Below are 15,350 nucleotides of genomic sequence, written 5' to 3' on the forward strand. Positions count from 1 at the left end.
TATGAGTGTTTCCAGAATAGGTCTCTCTAAGGATATCAGTATGGGGAGGACCAAAGGGAGTAGGTAATTTTAAAGCTGTCTCACTTGTTTAGGTTGCATTTATAAAATCACACCCTGCATCTGAATCATCAGCAACTTCTAGTTCAGTTAGAGCCAGAACTCTATAGCAACATTAACTGTGAGCAAAAAGAAAGTAGGTCACGGTTTAATACTGATGATGTCAGGAATCAGCTATGTACAAGGCAGCTGCTTGCTAATGGTGAATGGAGTACAGGAAACCATGAAACATGATTCCACTGTATTCTCCAAATATGTTTTCTTCTTTTAACAGTACAACTACATCTCTTAAGGATACTTTAAAATTTCAAAAGGCTTTCAGTTAATGTGGAAATGATAAGCTCCCATTCAGATACATGAATCAAGGTACCATGTTGTTAATGATGACAGAGCAAATACGGAATGTAAAAGGATAGCATCTTCCATTACCCTAGCCTAGCCCTTCCTCCTGGCCTCCTAACCAAATACAGCAGAACAAAGGAAGTCCATAATTTTGAGGTGGGTGGTAAAACTGTGGACTGCTACCAGTTCTATTACCCATAAACCCATAAACCCATATTAACAAATAATACTTTGTTATAGCACATTGACTCAAGACACTTGGTAGAGGATAGATGCCTTAACAAACAAGGAGTCTATCAGATTAAGATAAGAAAAATTGGAAGTACGTAGTCCTCTAATCTTCATTTATACTCAAAAATTTAAGGGTTATGTCTCTTATAGAAGAAAACAAATGTAGGCTACCATCTTTGAAAAGGCAAGAAAGAGTATCACAGAATGAGCGAGATGGATATAGACAGAAGGATTTCTAATAATGCAAGCAAAGGAATTCATAGCTTAGAATTTCTGCTTAGAACAATGAAAATGGTATACTAAAGAGTCTGAAGCTCTGCCCTCTGTCCTAGCTATAGGCAAATCTTTTAGCCTCTCTGAAAGTCTCACTTTTAGCAGTGAAAATGAAGATAATAGTACCTGGGTTACCTATATTACAGGATTACCTAGAGAATCCATTGGAATAATGTAAACAATATGCTTTGTAGCCATAGGACAATTCTTGTGAAAAATAAATAAAGCACATTGGAAACTCCAAACTGCTTTATAAATATTAGTTATTTATATAAGCTTATGTACTGCAACATACATATAAACATGCTTATAAATGCATCTATGTATTTTTATATACATATGTATTATCATTTTAATTTTCTTTAGCTTCCAGCGTATTGCTTTGTACCTAACAGGGCATAATGAATATTTGATGAATATTTGATGTGATGAATCAGAGTTGAGTTGAATAACTCGCAGAGAGCACCAAAAAGGTTTTTTTTTTTTGTTTTTGAGCATTCCTGAAAATATGATTTTTTGGTGATTAACCCTTCCTACATGTCATTATTCCTAGTAGAAAAAGCTGATCTCAAGTGAATTGAACTTAAACAATCCTTCAGATAAATTAGTAGACCCCAAACATGTTTGCTTCAGGATCTATGTTTAAAGAGATAAAATGTATCACAATTTAATACCTCAAAGGCAAAATTTCTTTTTCATTTAAAAATGTTTCTATTAAGACATATTTTGTTACTTTTCAAATTCATTAACAATGATAACTTTCCTTCTTTCAACTTAACTACATATCATATTATTTGTTACCAGGTAAAGACTACAGTTATTTATCCAATCCTAAAGTATAGAAACGAAGTAACTTTACTCTTAGCCTTTCTACTCCCACTAAAAAGTAAAAGAAAAACCTCACAGCCATATTCATAAATCTTCTGTATAATTCAAATGCCCCAACTTGGATCTATATACACTTGCATGAAATCTTCACATTTAGTGTGCACCCATATCCATGTTCATTGGCTAAATTTCTTACTAGTGCCTGGGAGAAACTGAATGCACATCTGCTCTAAAATTACAAGTTACAATCTCAAAAAGACAACCCCATGCATCTTGTTCTTTTTCATGGTTCCAGGGACAATTTTTAATATGCTTGAATCTGTGGGGATGTGTATTCAAATGGAAAATAAGAAATTTTGGCTTCAAATATGACATCTTAATCCCTTCACACAATCTTTTGGATGAAAGTCAACCAAGGGAAAAATAGTAGTTCAAAAACAGATATCTCAACTTTTGTGAGGATATTTGATTACTAAGGCAGTCAGAAGTTTCATTTTCTAGTCATTAAAGTTCTTTATTTCCCACCTGACTTTTTATTTATCTATTTAGGTGGCCGTTATAACTTAAAAAATCTTTATGAGGTTCTATCTGGTTATTTCTCCCACCATCAGGTCATCTCAGACAAAGAAATGTTCTTGTTGCCATTCCACAAGTGAAATGATTTCCAAACTAATTCTGTTGATTCTCAGCATTTCAGCCACAGGATTCTCAGGTCATCTTTAACTCTGTTTTTCAAAGTTCTGTTCTATTGTTTTCTTTGTTTATTAATATTCTATGACCACTTTCAGGATATGATGTTCTTTGTTAGCTACATGGAATTTTTCCAAGACAAAGTCAATTGAGCTAACATTTATAGATGAGCCTAATAAGAGATAGAGTGCTTGCTCCACAGTTATTATTTCTAAGTTTCATTGTGTGGTCATTTTAGAAGCTTCTTGTCAGTAATGCTCTTTTGTATTCAGTTCTTAGAAGTTTAACCCTTTCCTCTGACACCCCCTCCAAATTACAAACAAACAACAACCTCTTCAGAATGATAAGAATATTTTACTCCAATCTGTCATAAAACTGACATAGTCTAATCAAAGGCAAAATAATTCCTTGAGTTGACTGATATGGTTTATCCTTAAAGTTTTCATAAAGTGGCACAAAAAGTATAAACCTATATTCAATACCTCTAAATCTAACACTATACCAAGTAAATATTTCAGATATAGAACATAATATTGAAATTACTGCAAAGATATATGCACTTATAAGAATTATTCCATACTTGATTAATTAGAGATAACTTTTAAGTTAAGGAGAGAAAAAAATATTATTACCAAAAGGTAGAATAATCCTTCATATACTTATCCTAAGATTAGAAAGAGAAAGAAAACTAATTAAATAACTTAGGAGACATCATGCAATAGAGGAAAGAGACCTGGCCTTGGGGTCAAAAAAATCTAGGTTCAACCGCTATGTGATTCTGGTTTAATGGGCACCTTAAGAATGCCCAGAGAACCTAGAATGGCATCTTTCCATGGAAGGAGGCTTTCTATAAGCCTACTTTTAGGGGAATCATGATGAGTATAAATTGCTTTAAAATGCTCATTGACTGCCTTTGGAGGTATTCAAAAAGTTGCTTGGAATTTCCTGTGAAATTTGAGGCTTTTCCTCTCTGAGGTCATATGGCCTGACAATGGGAAGAAATTAGTTGATGTATGGATTTAAAAGGCCTCGTCCTGAGAGAGTGAATAAGAACATGCATACTACATAGGCAAGACACTTAACTTATAAGATTTCCAAGGCAATTCTCAAGGACTAAAAGTTGCAGAGAAGTTGTAGACCAGCATTGATTGAATGAGGAGGAAAACAATCTTTAATGAGATGATGTAGGAGACACTATGGAATAGAGAGGAAAGAGGTCCTTTGACTCCTTTTTACCAATGAAATCAAAAGCCTGTCCCCATACTTCGTGCCCCCTAAAAAAAGTCCCCCATATTTCCAAGAGATTTCTGTGAACCTAACACAGAGAATCCATTCCTTTGAAGTGTTTCTCAACAATTTTTGTTGCAAATTTCTAAATCAGTATATTTCTCTACTGGTAGTAGGACCCTAAAAATCTAGACATTATTTTCCCCCTTCAATATGATAAATTCAGATGATGAATTTCTGACTTCTCTGAAAGAAGCAGAAAAAAATTTTCTCTTCCATTAAATATTCTGTTAATGCCTCTGAATGATTGCCTTTTTTCTTTGTTTCTTTAAAATATTATTGCATTAGGGAAGCTGGGTAGCTCAGTGGATTGAGAGCCAGGCCTAGAGACGGGAGGTCCTAGGTTCAAATCCGGCCTCAGACACTTCCCAGCTGTGTGACCCTGGGCAAGTCACTTGACCCCCATTGCCTACCCTTGCCAATCTTCCACCTATAAGTCAATACACACAGAAGTTAAGGGTTTAAAATTAAAAAAATATATATTATTGCATTAAAAAACTTTATTTTGAAGAATAATAACACATTTCTTCATTCATGGAAACTGGCAATGACATGCTTTAAATTCTCCTAAAATCAATTAATAAGTATCATATTTTATAGTCTGTTGAACACATCAGTTATTCAGGCACAGATCTTTTTTTCCAAATCATTTAAAATTTTGCTTCATATTTATTGGTATAAACTTAAAAAAAATAGTCCAAAAATGGAATAGGCTACCCCAGGAGTTAGTGGGTTCCTCATCACTTGAGGTCTTTAAGGAGTAGAGAAACACTTGCTTCTAGGATATTACAGGGAGATTGCTTTTCAAGGCTAAAGGACTAGATAACCTCTAGGGTCCTTTTCAGTGCTAAAATTCCATAATTCTACCAAAGAAGATTTTAAAGGGGGAAGAAAACATAAATTGATATATGATTCAAGCATATTACTGTTGGATTTGATGGGTTTTCTTGTACCACCTTCTCTAAAAAAAAATCCGGAAAACTCTGTAACTAGGGGAAAGAATCAAACCCTCTTTTTCATTCTCTATAATTTTCTCCTTAAAGTAGGCACTGAATATCACTTAGTCACCACTGGTAGCGGGACAGATGTCAGCTAAAAGAGTATTATAAGCAGTATTGAAAAGTCTCTCGTTCAGTTTTTTTCAGTTGTGTCTGACTCTTCATGATCCCAGTTGGGTGTTCTTGGCAAGCATACTGCAGTGATTTGCCATTTCTTTTTCTGGCTTTTTACAGAGAAGGAAACTGAGGCAAAAGGGTTTCATGACGACAAAGGATACAGAGCTAGTATGTATCTGAAGCCAGATTTGAACTCAGGAAGATGAGTCTTCCTGACTTCTGGCCTAGTATTCTAACAACTATACTACCTAGCTACCTTGAGAAGTCTCTTATAACATAGTGAGTTTGCTCCCTTAAAAAGGCAAAATTTGGGAGCCTAAATTAAAGCCTCTCCTTTTCTACTAATTTTCTCCTCCTATTTAATGAAAAACAACAACAATAACAGTGCGGTGCTTTTGTCCCCTAGATCAGAGACTATGGCTCCTTAGTACATAGCATAATTAAATCTCTCTCACCTTCATACTACCTTTTTGTAATAGCCTTTTAAGTTATAGGGTATACTGACATCTGGAAAGGACTAACTTGCCCTAATAAGCAACTTTACTGGGAAACAAAGAATTATCTTGAAGTCACTCTCTTGAAGTGGGTCTGCAGCTAATAATGAAAGATGTGTTATCCCTTTTTATAAAGAGAACATTTGCCAATGGGACACAATGTTATTTTTCACTTCTTCCTAATCTTTCTTTCTTTTTTTATTTTTTTATTTTAAACCCTTAACTTCTGTGTATTGACTTATAGGTGGAAGAGTAGTTAGGGTAGGCAATGGGGGTCAAGTGACTTGCCCAGGGTCACACAGCTGGGAAGTGTCTGGGGCCGGATTTGAACCTAAGACCTCCCGTCTCTAGGCCTGGCTCTCAATCCACTGAGCTACCCAGCTGCCCCCTAATCTTTCTTTATCATGTGAAATTGGATGGTAAGAGACTAGCAGGTCAGAACTCCTAATCAAAATATGTAGTTGATCTTACCAATATGTTCCATGCTAACTTTCTTTAGTCTACCCAGTTCCTACAATGCCTCAGAAAATGAGTTGTCAAGAGTTATACAGTAATTCTAGGGTTCACTCTGGCTAGGGATACTATCTTTTTGTATTCTGTTCTAAAAGGGAGCAAAAATGTGAAAAGATAAAAGGAAATAAGGGGCAGGTGTGAATGTATGCACATTTAGTTGATTATAGGAATACCGTCTTGAATCGTTCATTCTTGAAGTTCTGGTTTAGAGTTTCACTAAGTCCTACATGATTCAGCTGTGTCTATCAGATCACATATAGTCAGATGATACACAGCTGCACTTCCAGGCCCTGCACAATCCTATGAGGCAGATTGACATTTTACCTAATTATCTCTGAGATGTTTAATCATGGATGTCTTCATTGTAGGGGGAAGGGGGGAAACCACAAAACTCTGAGATTCAGAGTTTTAGCTTCTTTACATTGCAATATGGAACAGAAAAATTATAATGAATTGCTACTGATTAACCCATTAAAGCTCCAGGTAAAGATGCTGAGAGAGAGCTTTTAAAAAAAATTAGCTAGCTAAGATAATGTAAAGTTAGACATACTGTTTTGTGGGAATGTGCTCTTTTTAACATGACTTTAAAATATGACAACCGAAGTTGTAATTCAGTTAATGATGGTTCTTAACTTAAGTGGTATCTTCGAAAACACAAACTAAAATGAAATCTCCTGGACTTCCGCTGGCTTGTTGCTTAAACTGTAATTTTTACCATCACTTAGGTGTGCCTTCAATATTCTGGGAAGCAAACACATGTTTTAAAAAGCAACCAACTGGTGAATAAGGTGGTAAATGTCTATTCTCGGTTCCCAGGTTGGCTTTTGAAGGTTTTATCAATATCTTTCAAGCCAGGAAGGTATATCACCTTTCTTATTTTGCCCGTATTAAGGGTTATGACTTTATGATGGTGATGATTTCTTACAACGATTTATGAGTTATAATATTATCACCCTGGGACAGCAGAGCTCTCTGTTTCAGGAACTGACACCTGGGCCATCTTTGCTTCATTTTGCAATATTCCCTACTACTACCTCTACCACGTAAAGCTCTCCAGATCATTTAAAAGTTAACAGGGAATGAAGCTTACTATTCTTTTTATAGTTTTTTTATTGCTATAAAAATCACTGGAGGCCAGTACAACTTTTTTCTGTCAGTTTCTGTCTAGCACTAATTCATTCAAACTCATACACACACACACACACACACACACACACACACACACACGTCCAGAAGTAACTGATTTAAAAAAAATCTTCTTTTCATAAGTAGGTCAAGGGCCAGAAAATAAATTCTATACAATCTATTTATATTTTTATCTCCTTGAGTACTCTTTCTAAATTTCATCAAAACTAGTCAACATACTGTCAGTTCCTTATCTTAGATCTAATCATTAAAAATAGAACCTACCTACAGAAACATTTTTTTTCCAATTCTTCATGATGATATTCTTCTGAAGATAGGAAGGTGATATAGTGGATAGAGTTACAGACGTAAAATCAGGAAGCCTTGAGTTAAAATTCAGAATCCGGTAACTATTAGCAGTACGAACCAGGGCAAACCACTTTCTCAGTTTCCTCATCTGTAAAATATAGGACACCTATTCCCAGAGGTTTTGGGAGGATAAAATGAGATGATATTTTAATGCACTCTGAAAATCTTGAAGTGCTATGTAGAGACTATTTTTATTATTATAATAATTATTATGGTAAGCTGACAAGTGGTATGCTATCATTTGTCTTTTTTATTTCTATCATCTCACTCTTTCAAGAGCATATGGAGAAAAGAGTTGCTGATCTTTCAAGTGAAGAACAGAAAGAATACATTCTATTTCCTCTCATTGGCATCCTTTTAACCCATCTTAAAGTGTTGCGTTGGTTATAAAGGTCTTTTGTTCCCAAGTCAAATATAAAAGAATTAAACTTGAATTTTACTAATTTATATGAATGTAGATAAGTGCATAAGATAAAAATTATCATTATATGTGATGATGCATATGCACATTGAAAGTCAGTTTTCAGGTCTTTAAAAGAATGCATACATATAATCATGTGTTTTTGTTGTCTACACAGACCTTATTGTTAGAACACCATGTTTCAAATGATGAGCAAGATGATTTCAGAAAAAAGCTGGAAAGTTCTACATGAACTGATGCAGAGCAAAGTAAGCAGAGCTTAGAGAACATTGTACAAAGCAACTGCAATTCTGTATGATGATCAATTGTGAAAGACTTAGCTACTTTCAGCAACACAATGATATAGGATATTTCTGAAGGATTTATGACAAAGAATGTTATCCACTTCCAGAGGAAACATTGTTGGAGTCAGATGAAGATCAAAGCATACTATTTTTCACATTAATTTATTTGTTTTTTATTTTAGAGATTTGATCTTATAGGGGTATTTTCTTACAATAATAACCAATATGGAAATGTTTTGCATGATAATGCACCCAGATCAAATTGTTTAACATCTCCCAGAGGTGGGCAAGGGAGGAAAGGGAGAGAAGAATGTTGTATGTTAAAAATTGTTATTATGTGTAATTGGGAAAATAAAATATCTTTGAATAATAAAAAGAATATAATCTTGCGAGTAAGGATTATTTCAATCCTTGCCTCTGTAATTCCCCAGTCCTAACCTGTTTCCTGGTACATAGTAGGTGCTTGATAAATGCCTTTTGATTGTAGATGCATTATTCATGATAATGGTGGAGAAATCCTAGTGTATAAATATTTTGATGGTTGTATTTTCTCTCAATAGCTTCCTGAGACTAACAGCCTTTTATGACAGAAATCATATACTGTACTGAGGAGGAAAAGCCTGCCACTGACTGATTATGTCTTTGGATCAATCATTTGTGTTCCAATTATAGTAGATATGAAATCAGAGGTTAGATTACAAACTCCCTTTAAGGTTCTTCCTGGTTCCTAATTTCTATGACTATATGAATTCTAATAGAATAGCAAAGAGGGCAATATAAAGAACAATGGGCTTGGAGGCAAGGACTTAGATTTAAGTCTCAGCTCTGCTCTCAGGAAAGTCACTTTACTTTTCTAAGACTCAGTGTTCTCATCTGTCAAATGGGGATAAAATACTACTGCAAAGGACTGTTATGAGAAAAGCACAAAATAGTAAAGTACAATATAAATGTGAAGAATACGAAATTTTCCTTATACATCTCAAAAGTATAAAATTAAAATTTACATCTTTAGCTGATACCAAAATAGATTCTATATTTGGAGCAAGTCCCTCTGTTTCTCAAATTCTGATTTCTACAATGATCCAATGCATGCTTTTAAGTCTTTCAAACAAAATTACTCTTGTGTCCATGAGCATTGTCTGAATCATTCCACCCAAATGACTTCTTACTCAAATTCTAAAACAAATCCATACTGAAAAATGGACAACTCTGTGGTGAGGAGTACCCACTCTCCTTTCAGGCCATGGCTCTCCTTTTGGGGCCGACTCTTTGTGGGTGAACAGTTTACCAGCTTGGAACAGTAGTCAAAGGCCTACGAACTACTATTAACTCAGCAGGAAAAACCGAATGAGGGATAGAGAAAACCAAGATACTAAGTGGATAGGCAAAAGCAGGAATAAAGAGATAAGCCCACGATGACAAAGAAAAGCAACTGGGTTGGGGGTAGGGTAAGGGGAAAGAGGAGGGTGATAGCAACAGAGTCAACCAGCAGTGATTACATCTTAAAAATGGAGGACATTATTTGCTGTGAGGTTTTGTTGTGTCCTGTTTCCCAGACAGGCTGCTTAAGCAGCTATATCTTTAAATTGCCTGTCTATAGCAGCTGCTTCTGCTGCCACCACAGAAAGAGAAATTATATCTTTCAACCCTTCATTTTATCCCTCTTACCTATAATCCTCTAGTTCCAGTCTGTCTGACCACTTGACAAGGCTTTTTAAAATTAGTTCGCCTTTTTTTTTGCGGGGGGGCTCTTAAATATTCTCTACATATACAGAACAGTAGACAGCCTTGGAAACTCTTGATGAGAAGAAAAATATCCTGCTGGGAATATAAAATGGAAAGCAGAGCATGGAATAATGATTCTCATAATTGAGATTGTCATGTGCCTTATTAGAAGCCATCATTTACCTGGGGGTCTGGCTTGAAATATGCTAAGATATTTCACACATTTTACATGAGGGGTTTTTCAAAGTCTCACTGATTTATTTTAGCATCTGTATTGTTTTGTTACGGCCTCCAAAAGGCTTCTAGGTTTTCTTTTGAAATTTAAAAAAAAATGAAGATGAAAGCTGTCATTCACATCGAGGGCTGCACTTGGTGGCACCAGATACTTATAATAACTGCCCTGATGAGACAGGTGGAGCTTTTTACAATTGCCAGTCTTTTCTAATGGGTATTTAGGAGCCCGGGTGCTTGATCACCCAATAGATGTGGCATGTATTTGATGAAAGGCAGTAAACAACATTAATTATGAAAGATGTCTGTTAATGAGGGGCAGGGAAGAGAGAGACTGTTCATAGATGTGTGTTTTGATACAGTATTTCTTTGAATAAGAGACAGAATAAAGTTATCTTGAGGCAGGCAGTTTAAGGAAATGGCTCACCTGAGTCATTTTCAAATTTTCAGCACAGTAGATTCATTGCTATGCTGAACCTTGGAAATCTCACAACACTTTGGCATCTTCAGTGTAGCAGGCAAGGGTCAAAGTGACTTCAGCCATCCTTGTTTTCTGGTTGGCAAATTTATGATGATTCCTGGACAAGACATAAAAAGGGCAGGGAGGGGAAGATTAGGCCAAAGTTCAGGAATGGCTAAGCAAATAAATTCAGATGGTTATTGGTGTTATGTTAGTGTCACTGACGAACTCTTTTCTTTTCCTGTGTTCACCATTTTCAATGGCTTCTTATGAACCCCATAAAAATTCCTCTTGTTGTTTAGTTGTTTCAGTTGTGTCCTATTTCATGACACCTTTTGGGGGTTTTCTTGGCAAAGATACTAGAGTGATTTCTTTCTTCTACAGCTCATTTTATGTAGGTGAGGAAACTGAGGCAAAGAGGGTTAAATAACTTGCCCAGTCTCAAAGCTAGTAAGTGTCTGAGACTGGCTATGTGTGACCTCAAATCAATCATCCTGACTCTGGACTGGCACTCTATCCCCTTTGCCATCTAACTGCCCCAGAAAATCTTCTTGAGAGACTCATAAAAGATAAATTAAATTATTTGGGGCACATAATCCCAATCAATTCTAGGTTTTTTCCCTTTCCTTCTTGTAATGGATTTTAATAAAAAACATTAAAAGCTCATATTTACATTATGCTTTCTTCACATCAGCTTTGTTAGGCAGTTAATACAATAGTCTTACTGATTGTACAGCCACTTTACAGATGAAACAATGAGACCTTCAGAGTTCTCACCTGATTAGGAAGTTTTTGAGGATAGCTCTGTATTCATATGAACAACTTTTAAGTTCAGCATCATATGTATGTAGCATCCTGACTTGTATATATGTAATATCCTGACTTTTTTGGGAGAGGGTAGGGGATTCAGTGTAACTCTCTTAAAAGTCTATTTTCTTGAGAGGAGGAAATATGTATTTCCAGATTATTTCTGAATGGTCCATTTTATTTGTGTTAAAACTATTTTATATCACATATTAATCTGAAGATCATGGAGTTTTTATGTAGAAAAACGTTTGAAGATGCTAGGAGTTAGAGCTTTAAAATTCCTTTTAAAGCATTCTAATTTATTGAGTTAAAAACTTAATCAGAGATATTTCTTCCCATAATGCTATGTTCAGGAAATACAGATAGTCCTGAGACCTTGAAAAATGCTGTTAAGGGTCAGTTTTCAATATGTAGAAATATATATTTATTCTTTTGACCTTGACAGAACCATTACCTTTTCCTATGGCTTATTTTGTTCCATTACTTGCCATCTTGAGAAAATACTATACTCATTTGACATATTTCACAAACTGTACATAATGGTTTTCTTCTCACTTTCTCTAATGTTTGTCAGTATCAAACTTCTGGAAGAAAGTGTATTGGAAAAGACACTAAGTACCTCAGAGTCAGAAGCTCTGGGTTCAAGACTTAGTTTGGCCCCTTACTGACCATGGGCAAGCAATTTTCACTCAAACATTAATATAAATTTTCCCTGAGTTTTAGTATTGATAGCTACAAAATTAGGAAGTTGAACTAGATGATTTCTCAATTGTTATTCTAAGATTATATGATGCGGGGTTACTTTTAACAAAAGGTCTGCTGGAGAGAGCTCAAAACAACTCCCAAGAGCCCATTGTTAAATGTTTCCTATAAGCACCAACACTTCAGGAATTGATCAATTATTAATCACCATTGGATTTATTGCTTTGCTTCTTTCTTTTTTTTTTTTTAAACCCTTACCTTCCATCTTGGAGTTAATACTGTGTATTGGCTCCAAGGCAGAAGAGTGGTAAGGGTAGGCAATGGGGGTCAAGTGACTTGCCCAGGGTCACACAGCTGGGAAGTGTCTGAGGCCAGATTTGAACCTAGGACCTCCCATCTCTAGGCCTGGCTCTCAATCCACTGAGCCACCCAGCTGCCCCCTTGTTTTGCTTATTTCTAGATTTAAGAGAGTGATAGAGAAAATGTTAATATTTTAGCTGAGCAATAACTGAGATTAAATTTAAAATATGAACTGCACATTTTTTTTCCTTCAGAGAACTGTTAATCATTTATCGGTATACTGCTGTTTATTTTCATTAATAATAATAACAGACAAACTGCAACACATTTTGCAAAACGTATCTCAATAGCCCTAGGAGGTAGGTTCTCTAGACAACCTTCCCAGTTTGCAGATGAGTACACTGAGGCTTAAAAAGTTTAAGTGATTTGATTGTAGTCACAGAATTTGTCTCAGAAAACAAATAAAAACCTGGGTCTTTCTAATTTGTAGTGTAGCATTAGATACCTGATCTCCAATCTCTTGTCTCAGTAAGTATAGTTGAATAGGCATGAAAGATATTACTTGTTCTAAATTGTTTTTTTAGTTGTTAATAATTATTCATATATCTCTAAACACACTTACCGAAGGTAGCTGCTGTACTTCTTAGCTTTGCTCCCATATTACTCACAAACCCCATTCCTTGCTGACTTCACCTCCCTCCCCAACATACACTCATCTTAAGCAATAAAATATTATTAAAATGCAGGCTTGGATGATGAATTCTATAAATAGTTTGTAATTTTTTGACAGTTATATTGCAGTGCCCAAGTTGATATTATTTTATTAGAGGCTATACACACACACACACACACACACACACACACACACATATATATATATATCACACTTTTTTAAATTCACTCAATTGTTATAAATGATGGACTCAATTTTGTCACCTTTCTAACAGAGATAATCAAAAATGGAATGGATGTCTTAAGAAGTAATGGGTTCCCACCCTTCAATGATGATCTTTTTTTTTTTAAACCCTTAACTTCTGTGTATTGACTTATAGGTGGAAGAGTGGTAAGGGTAGGCAATGGGGGTCAAGTGACTTGCCCAGGGTCCCACAGCTGGGAAGTGTCTGAAGCCGGATTTGAACCTAGGACTTCTCGTCTCTAGGCCTGACTCTCAATCCACTGAGCTACCCAGCTGCCCCAATGATGATCTTTTAAACAAATGCTAGATGACCACTTAAAGGGTATGTTGTAGCAACAACTATTTTATCAATCAATAAGCAGCATTTTTTGAGGGGGAATTTGGATTAAATGGCCACACTTGTTCCTTCCAACTATGAAATACTAGGATTCTGTTATTTGATGCTGTGTAGACAACTGGTATGGTTTGTTTGATTACTATATAGATGTTCCCATTATCACTCATAATAATATTCATAATTTTTTCACTGAATTGTTAATTCAATTCAAGAATTGTTTTTCACATGCAGATGTGTGAATGAACATCAAGTTCAGTATTCTTTTGCATAACTGTTCCCCCTTCTACAAGGTACTTTATTAGGCCAAGATGTTGTTTAATGATTCAAAATATTAAATGTCAAAAGTACTGATTATTCATGATCCCAAATCCCTTATTTTAAAATAATATAGAAATACAAAACAATGTATGCACTATACTTGAAAATAGATGGCTAGTATAAGCTGATATATTACTAAGCTTAATTTTAAAATTAGCATTTATAGTTTCAAAAGTACAAAAGTTAATTACTTTATTGCATCCTTTCACATTGCTATGTATATGGACTCTATTCTTATTCCTTTAAAAGAAAAAAGAACCTGAGTGCTGAATGTTGGCATTGGGTTTTTTGGTTTGTTTGTTTGTTTTTTTTTTTTTACTATGTGCCACATTTCACTATTCTCACCAAGGGTCTAAGGTTTCAGTGGGAAAGAGAGGGGAACACTGTGCAAATCAATACCATCTCCTTAGCAGAATACTTATAGGCTAAGGGAAATACTATAATGAACTATTTTTACATATGCTCATTAAGATGTGTATATTACTAAAAGTGAATACAACATCCCTATGTATATCAGGTACAGATAAAGTTAATTAAATAAAAAGAAAACTAAAGTAAAGTTAATCTCAGACAAATAGTATTGGTAGGGTAGTAATACATGTTAAGTTCACTGTTTTAGAACAAAACCTTATTATGGTCACAGCTACTGTCTATTATTCATAATAAAAATCAATGTTTTACTCAGTGCTCTTTTGTTACAACTTCGAAGTAATTAGGCACTTCATTTTTGTGTGTGTGTGTGTGTGTGTGTGTGTGATGTTTCAAGTGGTTGCAGAAATCCAATGTATTAAAGAACTGTGAGGGGGAAAAATAAGAAATTAAGAACCCCAAATATGTTCTCCACTGACCCCTTGCAGTGAATTTTTTCAAAATGTGGTAAAACATTTTTTTCAATTAAAATATCCCCAGTGCAATTTCTTGGTCTATTACCCCTGACAGCCACTGTTAATTATATTTTTAACCTGTTAATGATATAATATTTTCCAAGGCCTGTTAATCTTACTCTAAGGTTTCCTCAGAAAATGTGCCAATTTAGCAAGAGGGTAGATTTTATTGAATGGAAATAGGCATGTGGGCAGCCTTCATGTAAAATAAGAGGACTTTGCTGGAGGCTCTGTGATAATATTAGGTATCGATGAACACTAATTGTAAGAACTGTGGCTATCTGAGGGGGATATATAATCAAGGAGTAATTCTTCTATTCCATGTAAAATCTTCTAATTGTAAGAATTAAGGGAAAACTCACCTTGAAAGCTCTTAAGATATGTTCACAAAACAAAATGTGGACGAAATCAGAGTAGGCTTTTTGAATGCCAAAGTTAAAGCGAAAACTACTTTCTAATTTAAGGCTCTTTCTAATTTAACCTCTTGCTGATTCCATTCCCCCCTCCCCAATGAATTTTAAATAACCAAAAACATTCCAACTAGAAATCTTACCTCCACTTGACAAGAACTGAGTCTCTCTCTCTCTCTCTCTCTCTCTCTCTCTCTCTCTCTCTCTCTCTCTCTCTCTCTCGTTCTCTCT

General features: G+C 35.2%; 1 long non-coding RNA gene across 2 annotated transcripts in view; it reads right to left on the reverse strand.

The window, feature by feature from the left end:
* LOC123244551 overlaps window positions 1–15,350 on the reverse strand; it is an 82,544-nt gene that overhangs the window by 21,778 nt on the left and 45,416 nt on the right. The window contains exons 2-3 of one of the 2 annotated variants that reach the window (XR_006506082.1): window positions 10,413–10,563; window positions 9,698–9,847 (exon numbers count right to left, since the gene is read on the reverse strand). This is a non-coding gene — a long non-coding RNA (uncharacterized LOC123244551). Of the gene's footprint in view, window positions 1–9,697; window positions 9,851–10,412; window positions 10,564–15,350 lie in introns of both variants that reach the window. The other variant, XR_006506081.1, reaches the window with a different exon arrangement.

This window comes from Gracilinanus agilis, chromosome 4, assembly GCF_016433145.1.
Source record: "Gracilinanus agilis isolate LMUSP501 chromosome 4, AgileGrace, whole genome shotgun sequence".
Classification (NCBI taxonomy): Eukaryota; Metazoa; Chordata; class Mammalia; order Didelphimorphia; family Didelphidae; genus Gracilinanus; species Gracilinanus agilis.